We start from the raw sequence: 18,177 nt of genomic DNA, 5'->3' as shown, positions 1-18,177 counted from the left end.
GTTCGAGCCCCGCATCTGGCTATGTGCTGACAGCTCAGAGCCTGGAGCCTGTTTCAGAATCTCTGTCTCCCAATCTCTCTCTGCCCCTCCCCAGTCACACTCTCTCTCTCTTTCTCTCTCTCTCTCTCTCTCTCTCAAAAATAAATAAACATTAAAAAAAATTTAAAAAAAAAGATGAATTCATATTTGAAAGCACAAACCAGTAGAATGAGTCTAGGTTTGTTTGAACAAACATTGATTATTCGAGATGCATGGGGATCTTGTTTAAAGCTTCATAACAAATAGGACAAAGCAGGTACCTTTAAATTTGTATTCATTGGTTGTCTGAACCCTGAAACAGCTGTTTAAAGAAGGCCATCAATAACGAATGACATCTGGAATGAGGACAAAAGAGATAATCATCAGGACTATGAATAAAAAGTATCAGGATGACAACTGCTCTGCATTCTTTAAATGACATGTGAGGAAATGACTTGTTCTGGGAAATCTATTCACCTAGAAACACACAGCAGCTTATTCCACAGCAAATGGATTTAAGCCTTGAGGGGAAAGAGATCAAACTTTGAATCCTAGATTTGCCACCTACAAACCCTTAGGATTTTTAGCAATTGTACCAACTTTCACCCTTTCAATTTTCCTATTCATAGAGGAATAGGTGTATCATGTGAGTTGTTACAAAGCTAAAATGGCTTTGTGTGATACTATGATATAATAAGAAATACATATTTTGTTTTTGTCTCTGGTTCCTGGTATAGAGTTCCTAAAACCCTTGTAAGGGTTTACCTTTGTAATTTCCTGAGTGATAGAGGTACTAGAAGCATCTTTTGTTATAATGTGTAATACTAGTATCTAGTTTCTGGCACAAGAGCTTCTAAGACCCTTGGAATCTCCAGAGTGAAAGAGTGTCTTTTGAATGATAATGAGATGACCAAGGTCTGATGAGAGTAGGAACCATCAGCCCACTCCATTTCCAACCTCTGAGGAGGGAAGAGAGGCTAGAGATGGAGTTAGTTGCTAATGGCCAATGACTCAACAGATCTTGCCTACATAAGGAAGCCTCCATTAAACCTAAATGAAGAAGGCCAAATGAGCTTCAGAGTTAGTGAGCATGTCAAGGTGCTGGTGGGGGTAACACATGTAGTGAAGGTATGGAAATTCTGTGCCCTCTTCCCCATGTCTTGTTCTCTGCATCCCCTCCATTAGGTATTCCTGAATTGTACATTTTATGATAAGCCAGTAATAGTAAGCAAACTCTTTTCTTGAGTTCTGTGACCCATTCTAGCAAATAAACGCAAGGAGGGAGCAGTGTGAACCCGCAATTTGCAGACAATCAGTCAGAAGTACAGGAAACCCAGGACTTTGGATTGGCATCTGAAGTGGAGGCAGTCTTGCAAGACTAGGCCCTCAACTCATGGAAATCTGATGCTAAATCCTGGTGAATTAAGTTGTAGGACTCCAGACTGGTGTCTGGAGAGTTGAAGAATTATTTGTTGGAAAGAGGAAAAACACTCACGTTCAGTGTCAGAAGTGTTCTGTGGGTAAAAGGAATGTTAGTAAGTAATGTAGTGATTTACTTTAAATTGGCAGTAATATGTGCTCAATTTATTCTAATTTTCTCCAATGCCCTTCATCCTATTATCGTGCTTTCCAGTTATCAGAGTGTTTGTGTTTGATCTCCATAATACCCCTGTGAGTAGTTACTTAATTTGTTTCTGATGACGAAACTAGACTCAAGATACAGTTTCATGATTTTGTATGTGGGAAATAACAATAATAATAGCTAATATTTACAAACCATATATATGTCAGGTACTATAGTAAGACTTTTATATACCATAATCTTCTATGCTCTTATAGTTCTCATTTAACTGCAACTTAGAAGAAAATGTAGATTATTTTCTCAAGACTTTATCATTAGTATATAGTAGAGTCAAGACAGATGTAAGACTATTTGATCCCCCCAACTAAAAGTGTTTTTGCTATTATTATAAATGGCAATAACAACTCCATTGCTATACAGACCTTTTGTTGAAAAAAAAGTGCTTTTCTATGATTTTGTGAAGGCGGATATAGATTAATGTTCTTTTATAGCTCAGATCATTTTTATTTTTAACAGATAAGGAAAATGTGACTCAGAGAGGTAGAGCCCTTGTCCAAGATCATTGATTAGTTGGGACACAGCCAGAGTTAGCAGGAGCTCCTTTTATACTGCTGGTTAAGAGTGGATTAGGAACATCTTATATCAACTCTGCTTTCAGTGACATCATGTTGAGAGCTTGAAATCATCCACGGTGTGAATATCTATACTAAAGAATTGGTAAAAACTACAAATGAAGGGGTGCCTGGGTGGCTCAGTTGATTAAGCCTCCGACTTTGGCTCAGGTCGTGATCTCATGGTTCGTGAGTTAGAGCCCCACATCAGGCTCTGTGTTGACTGCTCGGAGTCTGAAGCCTGCTTCAGATTCTGTCTCCCTCTCTCTCTGCCCCTCCCCCTGCTCAACTCTGTCTCTGTGTGTGTGTCTCTTTCTCTCAAATATAAATAAAAACATTGAAAAATTTTTAAAAATAAAAAAAAAAAAAACTACAAATGAAGTCTTCTTCCCTTCTCAGAAATGGCTTACCAGCACACCACAGACATAGCCCTTTGGGAAAGACAAGCCAGACTAACATAGGACAGAGAGAATGATCTCTTTCCAGTGCACTATTGTTTTTATTGGAGTTAACATGGTATGTAATTGAATGTCTCTGGTGTGGGGGGGTGGGGTGGGGTGAGTGTGTGTTGTTCAATGTCTATGTACCCACCTATATCCACTCCTCTCTAGACTGTAAAGTCCAAGATAGTAGGAATTATATTTAATTTACCTACAAATGTTAAGTTCCTAGTTTAGTCCCTAACTTAAAGTAGGCATTCAGTGAATCCATTTTGCAAGAATATATAAGATACTTAATTGGTATATAATATAATTATATATTTACTATGCCATAATTTTGAAATTCCTTACTCACTGACTTCATACCATAATTTTCCTTTTCAACACTTTGTTGAAGAAAAGTGAGAATTATGGCTTCTAAAATAGATTCTGCTACAACATAAAAGCATCAATTCTCAAATACAGAAATCTGGTCCTTTGCCTGTTTTGGTGCACCCTGCTAGTTAAAAACTGACTTTATATTTTAAATAGTTGGAAAAAATCAGAAAAAGAATGATATTTTTGGACACTTTGAAATTATATGAAATCCTCACTTCAGTGTCCATAAAGTTTCATTGGAACAAAGTCACATTTATTCATTTATGTATTATCTATGGTTGTTTTTACACTGCAAGTGTAGAATTGAAAGATTGTGACAGAGATCATATGACCTGCAACGTTCCAAATATTTGCTATTGAGCTGTTTACAGAGAAAGCTTGCCAACTCCTGATGCAGAGCATCAGACTTATTGAGCTGCTTCCAGTATTAGTGAGTTCATGTCTGAGTGAAGTGTCCCTTCTATGGTGGACAGCTGAGCTGCAATAAGCAGTCCTTACACTGACACAAAACCTGGCTGTCTGCATATGTTACCAACAAGGTTGTAGACTATAATGCAGTGAAAGCTTGCTTTCTATAGACACATTGACTTAGCTGGAGTCCTGGCTCTGCTCTGCTCCAGCTGTGTGTCTTTGGATAAGTTATTTTACCTTTCTGGAGCTCATTGACCTACCTCTTAGAATTGTTGGGAGTGCTAAATCAATGCTGATATTTATGTATTCATTCTTAGAGTTCTATAATAGGTTTCTTTAGGTAGGTATACATATTTTTTCCCTTAGGGAGAAAACTTATAACATTCGTCATATTTTTCAAGGATTCTCAAAAACCAAAATTGTTGCAACCATTAGTAGGGTACCCATGATGTAACAAAAATTTCCACATATTCTATACCCCATGGAGAGCCCAGTGTGACTTCAGTAAATACCCCAAGGGCCTCTTCTCCTGGGATACCACTGAAGACATTTTCACCAGCCCATCCTTAGAAAATCATCCCCTTACTTTCTTTGTAAACTGAAATTTACCACCCAAGCCTTGTTCCTTTCCCTGAATGTAAAACAGAATTCATTTTTCTGCCTTGCTTCTTCCTTTTGATAAATTATAACCACTATATTGGGAGATACTATCACTCTTTAAAGATAAAACTTTTCCTGTCAGGCAGCAGAATCGTTTCCAAGGCAACTTAAGTAACTTAGGGGGACAAAGTTGTTTCTTTTCTCCTTTCTCACTGGGGGAGAAAGTTTCCAAGTAGGTTCTATCATCCTACCTAGGGAAAATAGAATGTAAAATCATGTCACATTGCTCCCTTAGAGCTTCCTCTGTTAACTATCTCAACAAGAGCAGTTTGAAAAATAAAAAGGGCTGTTGCCAAATGAAAGGTACTTCAGGACCCATATGAAATTAGAAACAATTGCTTTATCCTAGCCTTCTGAATTATAAGAAGTCTGGGAACTGTGCAGTCTTCACATGAAAGGATGGACCCATGCAAAGTAGGATAAAGAGTTAAATGGTTTGAATGGTGAGAAACTGACACTATTTGATGGAAAAGGCAGAGGAGAGAGACAGATAAACAAGGAATTAAAAAAAAAAAAAAAACAACCTTCCAGGATAGCATGGACCAGTGTCAGTAGTTCCACCTTTGGGCTTTCTTTCTCACTTGTCCCACTGCAATTTTGAAATGCAAATGTTATTAAGAGATATGACAAATTTAACAAGAATTAATCATAATAGCAAAGTGAAGTCACTTTTATTCAGCTTGTTATGTACTTATGAGCACTTTGATATTCAATATGTAACTCTACTCTCAGCCTTTATTAAAAATGAAGCCAACTGACTCCCCTGTGTTCATCCAACTGCCACAAATGCAGGCAATCCAAAGGAACCGAAGGCATTCTAATCCTATTCTAAGTAATCACTGATTCCTGATCCCCATCACCCTATTCAACCGCCCTCAATTCACTGTGTTCCCACTCATGAGCCCACTACCACCTTTCCAGCTTGTGATCTTCATGTGAAAATCATATGTATACAAATGAAAGGGATGACCATTTAATAATTCATGTTTATCCAGCAATAATAAATTATGAAGTCAAAGAAAACCAAGTTTATAAGGTCTAGGTAACTATTAGAAATTTTCACAGAGGGGGAGGACTTTGAGTTAGATACAACAGATTTATATATTACTTCATTACAGAATTTACATATTTCACCACATATGTTACCTTTTCTGCACTTCTTGTATCCTCTCCCCTTCTGTCCAGATGCCTAGATTAAAGACGAGTAGTTTGGGAAGGTTAAATTCTGTTTCCCTTTTGTTTCTGTATTCCTATGCATTTGTCATAGTGCTTGGCACAGAGTTTGTGCTCAAAACATGTTTTGTTTCATTAAGATTTTGTACAGTTTGGAAAAAAATAGGCGAAAGCTATCCTTATGTCTTTAGTTTATTCTACTAACAATCAGGCAGATTCTAGGTGCACTTATGGAAGAAGATAGCATGTTACTTCGAGGCTTCCCCAGAGCAGGCTCATGGGAAGCTTGCCCTTTCACTTGTAATACCAAATCATTATTCGTTAAACTTGGAATTGATATTCAGCTTATGCTTAAATGTACTGCCCAATTTCTCTTGGCTATACAGTTAACAGAGTTATGTTCTGCTATTTCTCTAGCAGAGTTACTCATTAGAAACTGTAATTTAATAACTGTGATTTCTTACCCTGTACCCCCATTTCTTGGGGATTTGAGTAGTACACTACTTTCAGGTCAATTGCATTGACCCTTGCTGACCAGGATCCCCATTAGAGAAGAATGTTGTGTAGTAGTACTTAGGATCCCATAATAGGAATTGAGTCATCCTCTCTAGCCTAGACAATGGATTGTCCATAACATTTGGGAAACTGATGACCAGGTTGATTCCTTGACATTTTCCATGTATATGTCCCAAAGCTTATTCTCTAATATTTAAAAGGACAAGGTCTTTTTAGTCCAGTGAATATAATACTGGGGACTATACAGAACAATTTCAGATTGTATTTACATCGTAACACAATGGTGGAAGCAAGGGTTTTTGAGTTGTATCAATTGGTGTTTGTACCCCACTCTGCCACATACTAGTTCTAATACCTTAAAAATTGTGGTTTAACCACTCCAAGGAAACCTTGCATATAAAGTGAAGTGCTTTGTGAGTGTTTACAAATATTTACTAGCTCTTTTACTGTTTTTATTATTGCTTCAGTTTCCTTATCTATAAAATGAGGATAATTTTATCTCCTCAAGATATTTGTAATGGTTCTTAAATAAGATTCGTGTGATGTGGGTACATGCTACATATTTAGTAAGTAGTGATTTCTTATATTAAAGGTTAGGTTATTTCAAGTTTTTTGTTTTGTTTTGTTTTTGCTTTTCCAGTCCTAGTTCTTTTAAATAGAACTGACTTATTTATAAAAACAAGTGATATAGGCATAGCAAATTATTAACTTTAATACTCTTTTCAGGAATTACCCAAAGTCATCTTCTGCTGGCACCTTGTTTCATACTTAGTTGGCTCTATTATAGGTCTTCCCTATCTTTACCTGAAATATTTTTATATTCTTTTTATTCTCTTGGCCCCACAGAAGGACCAAGACTTCTTTTTTATTTGTCCCTTAAACACTTTTTTCACAAATTATCATGAACATTCTGCCATCCTCTTCCCTCACCATCTGTCCCCAGAAGACTGTAAATAGCTCAGCAGGGTTCCTGACTTGCAGGCAGAACCAAATAATATCATGGGGGTGATTATCTTACCAGACTATTAGGGAGCAAAGTTACTGTATTTCCTATTGTAGTCCCCAGTAACTATTATCATATTACTTAGGATGACACATAAAAAATCAGCCTAGAATACAATTCTCTAGTCAGAAACTATGCAGGAGTTTCTTACAGAAGCAGAGTATTGCCTATAAGATTGAAAAGATGCAATTAGTTAAATAAAACCATTTTTTTCCTGTTGGAAAACGTTTATTAAGTGCAACAGTATGAAAAGAATTGTGCTAGTCACTAAAAGTAGTAGAGTATAAAAGAAGTTATTATTGTACCTAAAAAATATGCAGCAATGCATTGGATAAGGTAGATGTGTCTGTCAGTGTAATAGGCGTCATGATAAATCTGACAACGTTATTTCCAGTTTTGGAAGAAGAAACCACTTAATATGTACTTGGGAGTCCAAGAAGATGTCATGACAATGTTGGGATTTAGCTAAGTTCAAATAACTTAGTAAGATTTCAATCAGTGAAGGAGTGTAGGATGTGAGGAAATAGCATCAGTTTGATCACAAGGCTTGAGACATGCTCTAACTAATTAGAAAATGAGAATACCACTGTGATTTAGGTTTGGTGAGAAATGAGTCTGTAGATAGAGCAAAGCCAGCAGAGGCGCATGAAGATCAGGCTGTGGTATATAGGTATACATATACAGGTGCTATGACAGATATCAAGTCAGGTCTTAAAGCATATTTCTCAGAATATGTTTTTCCCAGAAAGGTGAGCAACATCATTTGGCTTCAGAAAGTCTTTTGAAGAATTAGGAAGCATTCTGATTAAGTCAAAGAGAATAACTTATAGAATAGACTCTTTACTATTTTTGCCAGTGTGTAAATTAAGAATAAAAATAGGACATTTCTCCCCGAGGAAAGAGAGTTTATAGAGTATTCACTTATATTCTCATATAAAAATAATAAAGAGATGCTAGAGGGTAGAATGTCTTTGGTGTTGAGTGTCCAAGGACACATATGGAATTTTCACTTGTGCTTCTGCCTAGGATAAAGACTATTTCGAGTTTTTGGTGTGTCTTTCTTATGGCACCATTTAAAAAGAAGCATGACGTATAATATATATATATATATATATATATATATATATATATATTTGGTAAGAAGTATCCATAATCACTGATTTTTTTTGTGAAAAATGTCCATAAATTTCAGTTTGAGGTACTAAAAGAAATAAAAAAAAGAAAATATAACCTGACTGAAAACACAGGTCTGCACAAACACACATGTACATGTACAAACACAGACACAGACACACAGCCCCATGTTACCGCATCTCCGACAAGGAGTAATCTCAGGGTCTTAGGACATGCATTTGAAATATCAAGTACATCGTCATTTCACTTTTCCTTCTTTTAAGTACAAATAAAAACTCTATATGGAGATTTTTTTTCCTAGAAAATAACTGATGTTATTTTTACTTATTTTCAAAATTTTTATTTATATAAATGTACCTATATTATTATTTAGAATGCAATTAATACTCTCTCAATAAATATTAGAGAAAAAATTGTGGACCCAACCCCACCGCATATGTATTATGTATATTTATAGAAAATATATTTTATAAGTACTAAAAATACTTAAAATTTAAAAATATATGTAAACTAACTAGAACAACCACTAAAATAACAATAGAAAGAACTACTACACTCAGTAGCACTATAGATAATTCAGAATTGGAATTCTAAAACAAAATGTTTAACCTATAGGAAGTGAAGAAAGACAAAAGAAATGAAAAATAGAGACAATGAATAGAAAACAGAAAAATAAAATGATTAGCTCTGTTATGAATGCCATTATGCAAATACCACACAGCCTCTTTATGATTCACCTGTAACTGGAGATAGTAATAAAACCTACTTCATAGATTTAACTGAAGAATTAGACGAATTAATAAATGAGAAGTACTTAGAACAATGCCTGACATATGGAAAGTACTTAGCATATTTCATAATTATCATTAGTGAACAAGATCAGAGACTGCCTTTCTATGATAGTGATTTCCTCCTTTACATCCAGAGCTTGTTACTCACTTTGGTACAGTGAAATGTAAAAGCATTTCAGTTAACTGCTGCCTAATTCCAACAAAGCTCACTATGATAAATACAGTGTCTGTAAACCTCAGCATTAAATTCAGGATAAATGCTGGGCTCTCTTCCAAATGGATGGAAACTGTCGTTTAATACAATAACTACTCACCTTTCTCCATCATTCTTGTAGAAGCTTTGACTCTTTTCAGATATTTGTCACCTAAAAATAATATATTTGGCTGAAATTCTTAAATACCTCAGAAATAATACAAAAGCCACATCATCATTTACCAGCTTGTTTCTTAACATGTACATAATGCAGGAAATTTCAGTTAATTGTTTTAATAAAAACAATAATCTCAAGATCTAAGAATCAGCCTTTAGAGTGTAATAAATTATTAAGTAGGCAATATCTTATGGATAATCTTTACTAGAGCAATAATAACAACTACTTTATGCCATGGAAACTTAGATTGACCCAGAAGTCACTGAAGGAATAATTGTCCATGCATTTGTCTGGAGCTTTGTACTTAAAAAAAAAATTGTGTCATATCTTAAACTTACCACTCATTGGAAAAGGTATGCGTTAGTATATACATTTAAAAAATGAGGAGTCAAGGTCCACCTGGGTGGCTCAGTCAGTTGGGCGTCCAACTTCAGCTCAGGTCATGATCTCACAGTCTGTGGGTTTGAGCCCTGCATCAGGCTCTGTGCTGAGAGCTTGGAGCCTAGAGCCTGCTTCGGATTCTGTGTCTCCCTCTCTCTCTGCCCATCCCCTGCTCACTCTCTCTCTCTCTCTCAAAAATAAATAAACATTAAAAAATTAAAAATAAATAAATAAAAAATGAGGAGTCGAAGACATAAAGAAGTGAAGTGATGCACGTGGACTCAAAGGGGTATAAGTTAAATAATTGGATCTATTTATGACACTGTGAAGTATTTAGGCCTGTGACTAATACATAGTAGGAACATAATAAATGTTTATTGAATAGATAGCTGAAGAGCATGTTAATGAATGAATGAATTGGTGTTTTGTTTTGTTTTGTTTTGTTTTGTTTTGTTTTGTTTTAAGATCCAGGGAAAGTTAATGCTTATAGGACTTACATAACATTTTTAGCTGGAATCTGGTCTAGTGAACTTGAGGCCAAATAATGGTCAGTTGATTCAAAACAGAATGGAAATGCAATTATGGTGTATAAGGATTGTCCAGGGCCTGCTCATGGGACTAAGTCAAAGCTAAGCCTGGATAATGTTCATAACTGTCTCTAATAAATTACAAGGTGATGCATGTGTTGGGTTGGGGGCAAAGCTGTCTGGGCCAAGAAGGGGTATGATAAGGATAACCGGAGTCTGCTTGGAGTGTAGGGTGGAGTTGAAAATAGATGATTGGTAGTGAGTGTGTAGGACTGAAGGGCTACACTATGGTCCAAAAGTGGAGCCAAAATCAAATACAGAAGTGCTGAAGCTCAAGTCTGTAGTCAAAAGGACAATTAAATCAGAACCAAAAGTGTAAGAGTAGGTAGAAACAGGAGAATGGCTTCTGGGTTAATCTAAGTCTCTATGGTATAAAATAGTTGATATTGTTGCTGTGGTAAAGAATGAAAGTAGCTCACAACTGTGGCCATGAAAGATGAGAGGATGCTTTGTCTTGCTGATTCCTTGGCCTTGAGGTGATCTTGGCAATACTACCAACCCTGTGGGATTGGACAGTTACATCAATGTTCAGACCATTAAAAAGCTGAAAATTTTGACCTGCTTGTGTAACATCTGCTAAAAAAGAATAGTTTAGAACCATTAATATATGTGTAGTGATCCATTTGCTTTAGTATCTAAGTTCTACTTATTAAAAATGTGCTTTATTAAGGCAGTTAAGTCAACATATACTTTTAATTTACATAGACATAATGTTTTGATGTCTATTATAGTAAGAGGAGCCAGCATTTCTATATAAATATAGAAAAAATATTGTTCTTGGTCTAAGAGATAATAACCATCAACACACCCTGCCCAATTGGAGCATTTCAAGTCTATGTTACAAAGCCAGATAGGCTTTGGGTCCAGGCCAAGATACTCCAAACCCTGTCACATTTCATCTCTTCTATTGTCACACTGTAATATGCAAAGAGGAATCATGCTTATATTTTCCAATGCCAACTGGCTGATTTCAGTACTGATACAACATACAGTGCCATACAGTGAATGTGACTGAAGAAAGATCCATTTTATCTCTTTTTTTTAAAATTAAATTGCTTATAACTTTCTTTTAATGCCACCCTAGGAAAATTTTCCTTTTGTATTAGTTAAGTTCATGTATTGAAAATTATCTGAATGTCTTCTGTGCATTGAGAACTATGCTAGGTACTGTGTGTAAAATGTGCACTAATATATAAATATACGAAAATTAAAAGTAAAATGGAGTATAGGAAGGAAACTATCAAACTACAGTGATAGAGAATAATGGAACGATAAATATGAGTGAACCAAGGACCTTGGCATGAAAATCCAAAGTGACAAATTTGAAAAAAAAAATTTGTATGTGTATGTCTGTCCACATTTCCTATGTTTTATATTTCCAGCACCATCCTCTCTACATTCCATCATCTACCTGAAATTTAGATTTTGATCCTGTGTTTGGCAACTTAAGGCAAGGTCAATGAAAAGAGATAGCATACTTGTCTTATTTCTAACACATCTTTGGTGACTGTAGTAGCTGCTTCTATCACATTTATTTTTATCTCTTATAAAGATCACAAAACGTGAGATTTCCTAAACAGCTATTCACTATAGACAATTTCGTCTCAATGGTATTAGTGCTTATCACACACAAGTGGAAAGCATACTACTTAGGTCCTCTGAAGAACTTAGTCATGGTCCTTACCCTCAAAATTCTATTTACTGGAAAGCTTTATAAACAGAGAAAAATAGAGGATGATTTTAAAAGTATATTTCTGACTTTACATTGCTGGGTCCCATGTAAGGAGCTGGGAAATTGCCACTATGAGCAACAAAGACCTGAATAGACTAAATAATCAGCAACTCTTCTTAGAGCCATAAGAGGTAAAGACACAAGGTAAACCATTGCTCCCAGAGTGGAGAGACAGACAGATAAATACAGAAAATAACAGCATACTAGAGCAAAGACAAGTCAAACAACTGGGGGAACCAGTGCTTGGGTGGAAAAATCTAAAATTAATTGATAATTGCTGGAGGCTTGGGGTCGACAAGTCTGAGAGTTAAAAACTCTAGGGGGACCTAATCATAGACACACACCGCACTTTGTGAGTTTCACCTTCAGGAGCTGGACTAGTTTCTAACAGTAAATATCAGAGGAAAATCCCTTCATGTTTCCAGCAAGGAGAGAGGGGAACGAACCATTTGAAATAGGCCAGAGCACTCTGTTCTTCCTGAGAAGGTCTGTACTCAGGAGAAACTAGTTGATCAGAGCCTAACCTGCTGGGGTATTATCAGAACCTAACTGACCTGGGAGAAGGGAATATTCAACTCACTCAGGACATCCTGTCATACCTAGGGGCCAAGGTGGGAATGCTGAGAAACATTTGGGAGGCTCAGAGCCCAGAGGCATAGGCTCACTAAAAGACTAAAACCTAATTATAGGACTGTAAAACACTTCCCTTCTCCGCACATCTTATCACCACAATACTGTATCAGCACAAATACTATTTACAGCATAATAAAAGGCAAAAAGCACAATTTGAAAAGACAAAGCAAGCAGCAGAAACAGATAAGGCAGGGACTTTGGAATTGTCAGATGGGAATTTAAAACAACTGTGGTTAATATGCTCTAATGCTCTTGAGGATTCTTCTAAGGAAGAAATATTAGACACGAAAAACACCATAACAGAAGTGAAGAATGCCTTTGTTGGGTTATTAATACACTGACGATGGCTGAGGAAAAAATCTTCAAGCTAGAGGATCTATTAATTGAGTCTTTGAAAACTGGAGAGCAAAGAGAACAAAATATGAAAAAAAGAAAACAGAACTTCGAAGGATTGTGAGACAACTACGATAAGTATAAGGGGTGTTAATGGGAATACCAGCAGAAGAAAGGGAAAAGATCAGAATAAATATTTGAAAAAAAAAAAGTGATGAAGAATTTCCTCCGAATTAATGTCAGACACCAAACCACAGATCCAGGAACCTCAGAGAACACCAAGCATGATACATGCCAAAACTATACCTGGACATATCATTTTCAAACTATGGAAAATCAAAGGTAAAAAAATCCTGAAAGAAGCCAGGTGTTGGGGGGAAACAGTGTACTTATAGAGGAACAGAGGTAGGAATTGCATCTGACTTGTCAGAAGCCACTGAAGCAAGAAGAGAGTGGCATGAAATATTTAAAGTGTTGAGAGAAAAAAAGCCTACCAACCTAGAATCCTGAACCATAAAATTATCCTTCAAAACTAAAGGAGAAATAAAAAGACATTCTCAGAAAAAGAAACTTTGAATGAATTTGTTGTCAGCCCACCTACCTTGGTTAAAAGAAGCTCTTCAGAGAGAAGGAAAATATTATATAGCTCAAAAACTCGGATCTACATAAGGGGAAATGTCAAAGAAAGAATAAGTGAAGGTAAAATTAAATACTTTATAAAATACTTTATTTTTCTTTTCTTTAATTGATCTAACAGGTAACACTTTGTCCAAAATAATGTATTCAGTTATGTGTGTGTGTATGATTATTTATAAATGAAATGAATGATAGAAATGATATAAGGAATGGGAGTTGGAATTATTTTGTTATTATAAAGTACTGACACTACCTGTGAAACAGTATAGTGTTATTTGAAAGTACACTTAGCTTAGCTGTTAATGTGTATTGCAAACCCTAGGGTACCCACTAGGGAAAAAAAATGTGTTACTTATATGTAAACAAATGATAGAAAATAAAATCATGTAAAATCTTCACACACACACACACACACACACACACACACACACAAATAGAAAAGCAGTGGAAGACAAAAATAGAAACAAGAAACAAGGGCAAATTAAAAACTAGCAAATATGGTACAATCTAGACCTATATTAAATAACTACTTTTAATATCAATGATTTAAAAGTACCGGTTAAATGAGAGAATGTAAGTGGGGATTAAAAAACAAGACCCAACTGCCTGTTTTCTACAACAAACCCACCTTTAAGACGCATACAGATTAAAAGTAAGTGGAGAAAGAAAACTATATTTTGCTAACATTAATCAAAGAAAAGTAGGAATAGCTACATAAATTTCAGACAGAGCAGACTTTAAAGCAAGGGAAGTAAATCAAGAATAAACAAAGGCATAGGTCAATTTTCCAAAGAGCCATTACAATTTTTACCATGTAAGCTGCTAACAAAGGGACATCACAGTATGTGAGGCAAGAACTGATATAAATGCAAGGAGAAATAGATGAATCCAATATCAGAGTTGGAGACTTTAACATTCTTCTATTCAGAAATTGACAGATCTAGCAGGTATAAAGTCCAGAAGAACATAGTTGAATTCAACAGTACCATCAACTAATTGGCTATGATTGACATTTATAGATTATTTCATTCAACAACAGCAGAATGTATACATTCTTCTCAAGCTTACATGGAGCATTCACCAAAATAGACCACATTCTGGGTCAGAAAACAAAAAATTGAAAGGAATTAGAAATCTTACAATGACTGTTCTCAGGCTGCAATGGAATTAAACTAGAAAGTAAAAAAGAAAAACAACTGGAAAATCCAAAACCAAGTAAAGATTGACCAAAAACACTTCTCAGTAACACATGGGTTAAATGAAAAATCTCAAGAGAAATTTAAAATATTTTCGATGAAATGAAAATGAAACAAAATATGTAGGATGTAGCAGAACAGTGCCTAGAAGGAAATTTCTAGCATCAAATGCATGTATTAGAAAAGAAGAAAGATCTGAAGTCAATCATCTAAATTTTTATGTTAGGAGACACCAAAAAAAGAAGTGAAAATTAAATTCACTGTAAGCAGAAGAAAAGAAATAATGAAAATTAGAAAAGAAATCAAAATGAAGTTGAAAAAAGGGCATTCAAAGAGAAAATGAAATCCCAGTGGTTTATTTTTGCCTTTGTTTCCCTTGCCTCAGGAGACCTATCTAGTGAGAAGTTGTGATAGGCAAAGTTGCTGCCTGTGTTCTCTCCTAGGATTTTAATGGTTTCATGTCTCACATTTAGGCTTTCATTCATTTTGAATTTATGTTTGTGTATGGTGTAAGAAAGTGGTCCAGGTTCATTCTTCTGCATGTTGCTGTGGTGAGCACTGGGTATTGTATGGAAGTGATGAATCACTAAATTGTATATCTGAAACTAATATTACACTATATGTTAACTAACTGGAATTTAAATAAAAACTTTAAAAGAATAGAAAATGAATGAAACTAAAGGTTGGTTTGTTGAAAAGATCTGTAAAATTGATAAGCCTTTAGCCAGACAGGCCAGCAAAAAAGAGGATACATGTTACTAATAAAGATCCTATGAACACTGAAAGATAATAAAGGAATACTAAATAATTCTCTGCCCACAGATTTGATAACCTAGTTAAAATGGACCAAATTCTTGAAAGACGCAATTTGCCAAAACTCATAGAAGAAGAAATAGACAATCTGAATAGGCCTGTATCTATTAAAGCAATTAAATCAGTAATTAATAACCTTCCAAAACCGAAAACACCAGGCTCAATAGGTTCACTGGTAAGTTCTACCAAGCATTCAAGGAAGAAATTATGACAATTCTCTGCCATCTTTTTCAGAAGGTAAGAGGAGAGGGAATGAATGCTTCCTAATGCATTCTACAAGGCCAAAATTATCTAATACCAAATCCAGACAAGGACATTACAGGAAAATAAAATTACAAAGAACTCTTAAAACTCAACAGAAAAAAAAAATTAAGACATGGTCCAAAGATCTTATCAGACATCTAAGCAAAGAAGATATACAGATTGTCTATAAGCATGTGAAAATATGTGCCACTTCATATGTCATCAAAGAAATGCAAATTAAAACCACACTGAGATATCACTACACATGTGTTAGAATGACTATAATCCGGAACAGTGAGTCAGTAAGTCCTGGCGAAGAGCAACAAGAACTCCTACACTGCTGATTGGAATACAGATGGTATGGGTACTTCGGAAGGCAGTTTGGAGGTGTCTTACAAAACTAAACATACCCTTTACCATACAATCCAGCAATCGTGCTTTTTCATATTTACTCAAAGGAGCTGAAAACTTATGTACACACAAAAACCTACACATGGATATTTATGGCAGCTTTATTTATAATTGCCAAACTTGGAAGCAAGCAAGCTGTCTTTTAAGGTGAAAGTAGGTGAATGAACAAGTAAACTTTGGTATGTCTAGACAATGGTATATTATTGCATGCTAAGAAATAAGCTGTCAAGCCATGAAAAGACATGGAGGAATCTAAATGGATATTATTAAGTGAAAGAAGCCAATCTGAAAAGACATCTATCTATATGACTCCAACTATGTAACATTCTGGAAAAGGCAAAACTCTGGGGACAGTAAAAAGATCAGTGGTTGCCAGAGTTTGGGGAAGGGTGTGGAGGAGCACAGAGGATATTTTTAAAATTTTTTTCAATGTTTATTTACTTTTGAGAGAGAGAGAGAGACAGAGCATGAGTGGGGGAGGGGCAGAGAGGGAGACACACACACACACACACACACACACACACACACACACACAGGCTCTGAAACAGAGTCAGCAGAGTCCGATGTGGGACTTGAACTCATGAGCAGTGAGATCATGACCTGAGCCAAAGCCAGATGCTTAACCAACTGAGACACCCAGGCGCCCTGGAGCACAGAGGATTTTTAAGGCAATGGAGATACTCTGTGTGATACTATAATGATAAGTATATTGCCATGATGCGTGTATCCAAATGTATAGAATCTGCAACATCAAGAGGTGAATTGTAATACAAACTATGGAGTTTGGGTAATTATGATGCGCCAATGTAGGCTCATCAACTGTAACAAATATACCACTCTGGTGGGGATTAATAATGAGGACACTATGTATATATTGGAGTAAGGGTATATAGGATATCTCTGTACCTTCCTTTCACTTCGCTGTGAGCCTACAACTTCTCAAAAAATAAATTATTTTTCAAGTATATTCCTGGTGTGTTTTATAAAGGGCAAAGGTTTTGTTTGATGTACATTATTTCTTCAGACAGAAATAACGTGAATTGTTGTTTTACTGATTCAATGGGTAGCTTGAAGCATCAACATCTGTTGAGTTCCCAAATCTGTCCACAGGTCTGAGAGGAACTTCCTCGATGTCCTTCCTCTATGTCTCCTTTGGTCTCAAGCTCATATCTCCCAGAATGGATGTTAATGTACTATCTTTTTATTAGGGTCTGTATCCATACTGCAAGTTGACCTCATCCTATTAAAGTTTCGGACTATCATTTTTCCTCTTGAGTTTTATGTTCCCTCTTTATTTTCACAAATGTAGATTTCCTTTTTTTTTTTAATTTGAGCTCAGCTCTTCATTACTATCTCTTGTTCTATGTAGTCATAATTGCTAAATTTTTAGCAGTGTGTGGGAGATAGGGGGTGTTGGGGATGTCTGCATTAGTTCAGGCTGCCTTGTTGCTTAATCCAGAAATCTACTATGTGAATCTTTGAATATTGTTTCTTCAAATACAATCATTATGCTAGGTTCACAGGATTTGAAAATATGAAATGAATCTTTAGATATTCAAATGCATAGGGTATTGTGATATTTATGCTGATTTGGAGATGTTACCAATGTTATTCACTACCATATCAGATAACTTAATCTCTTTTTATAAGAGTCAGAAGTATTGTGAAAAAAGAAGAAAAATGTTTGATCAGGACCAAAAAATTACAAGGATATTGAGTAGAAAACTGACTGATTTGAACAGTTTGAGGGAGATTCTCAATAAGGGAGGCTGAATCTCACAGACAGATGAAAGATGACAGAATTCTAGGGTGGATCTTTTCCTCTTCAGAGTGAGAATAGACTATATCTCCTTTAGCATAAACTTTGCAGTTGAAATCATGATGTCGATGCATGAGAAACAAGTAAAATATTTCTCTGGCTACTGAGACTTCCAGATGCAAGACAAAAATGATCATGCTCCTGGAAATAGACTGAATATGGAATAAAATGTAACTCACTTTAATGTATAAAATAGTCGCTGTTGAACTCCAGTGTACAATACTCCAGTGTGAAAATTGAGGGTGGAGTATGAGAAAGGGAGGGTGAAAATGGGTAAATAATAGCCAAAGCCACTTGTATAGAAC

Source organism: Panthera leo, chromosome D1, assembly GCF_018350215.1.
Source record: "Panthera leo isolate Ple1 chromosome D1, P.leo_Ple1_pat1.1, whole genome shotgun sequence".
In the NCBI taxonomy this organism is placed as follows: domain Eukaryota; kingdom Metazoa; phylum Chordata; class Mammalia; order Carnivora; family Felidae; genus Panthera; species Panthera leo.
The sequence above is the reverse complement of the archived record's forward strand: the minus strand, read 5'-3'. Positions refer to the sequence as shown.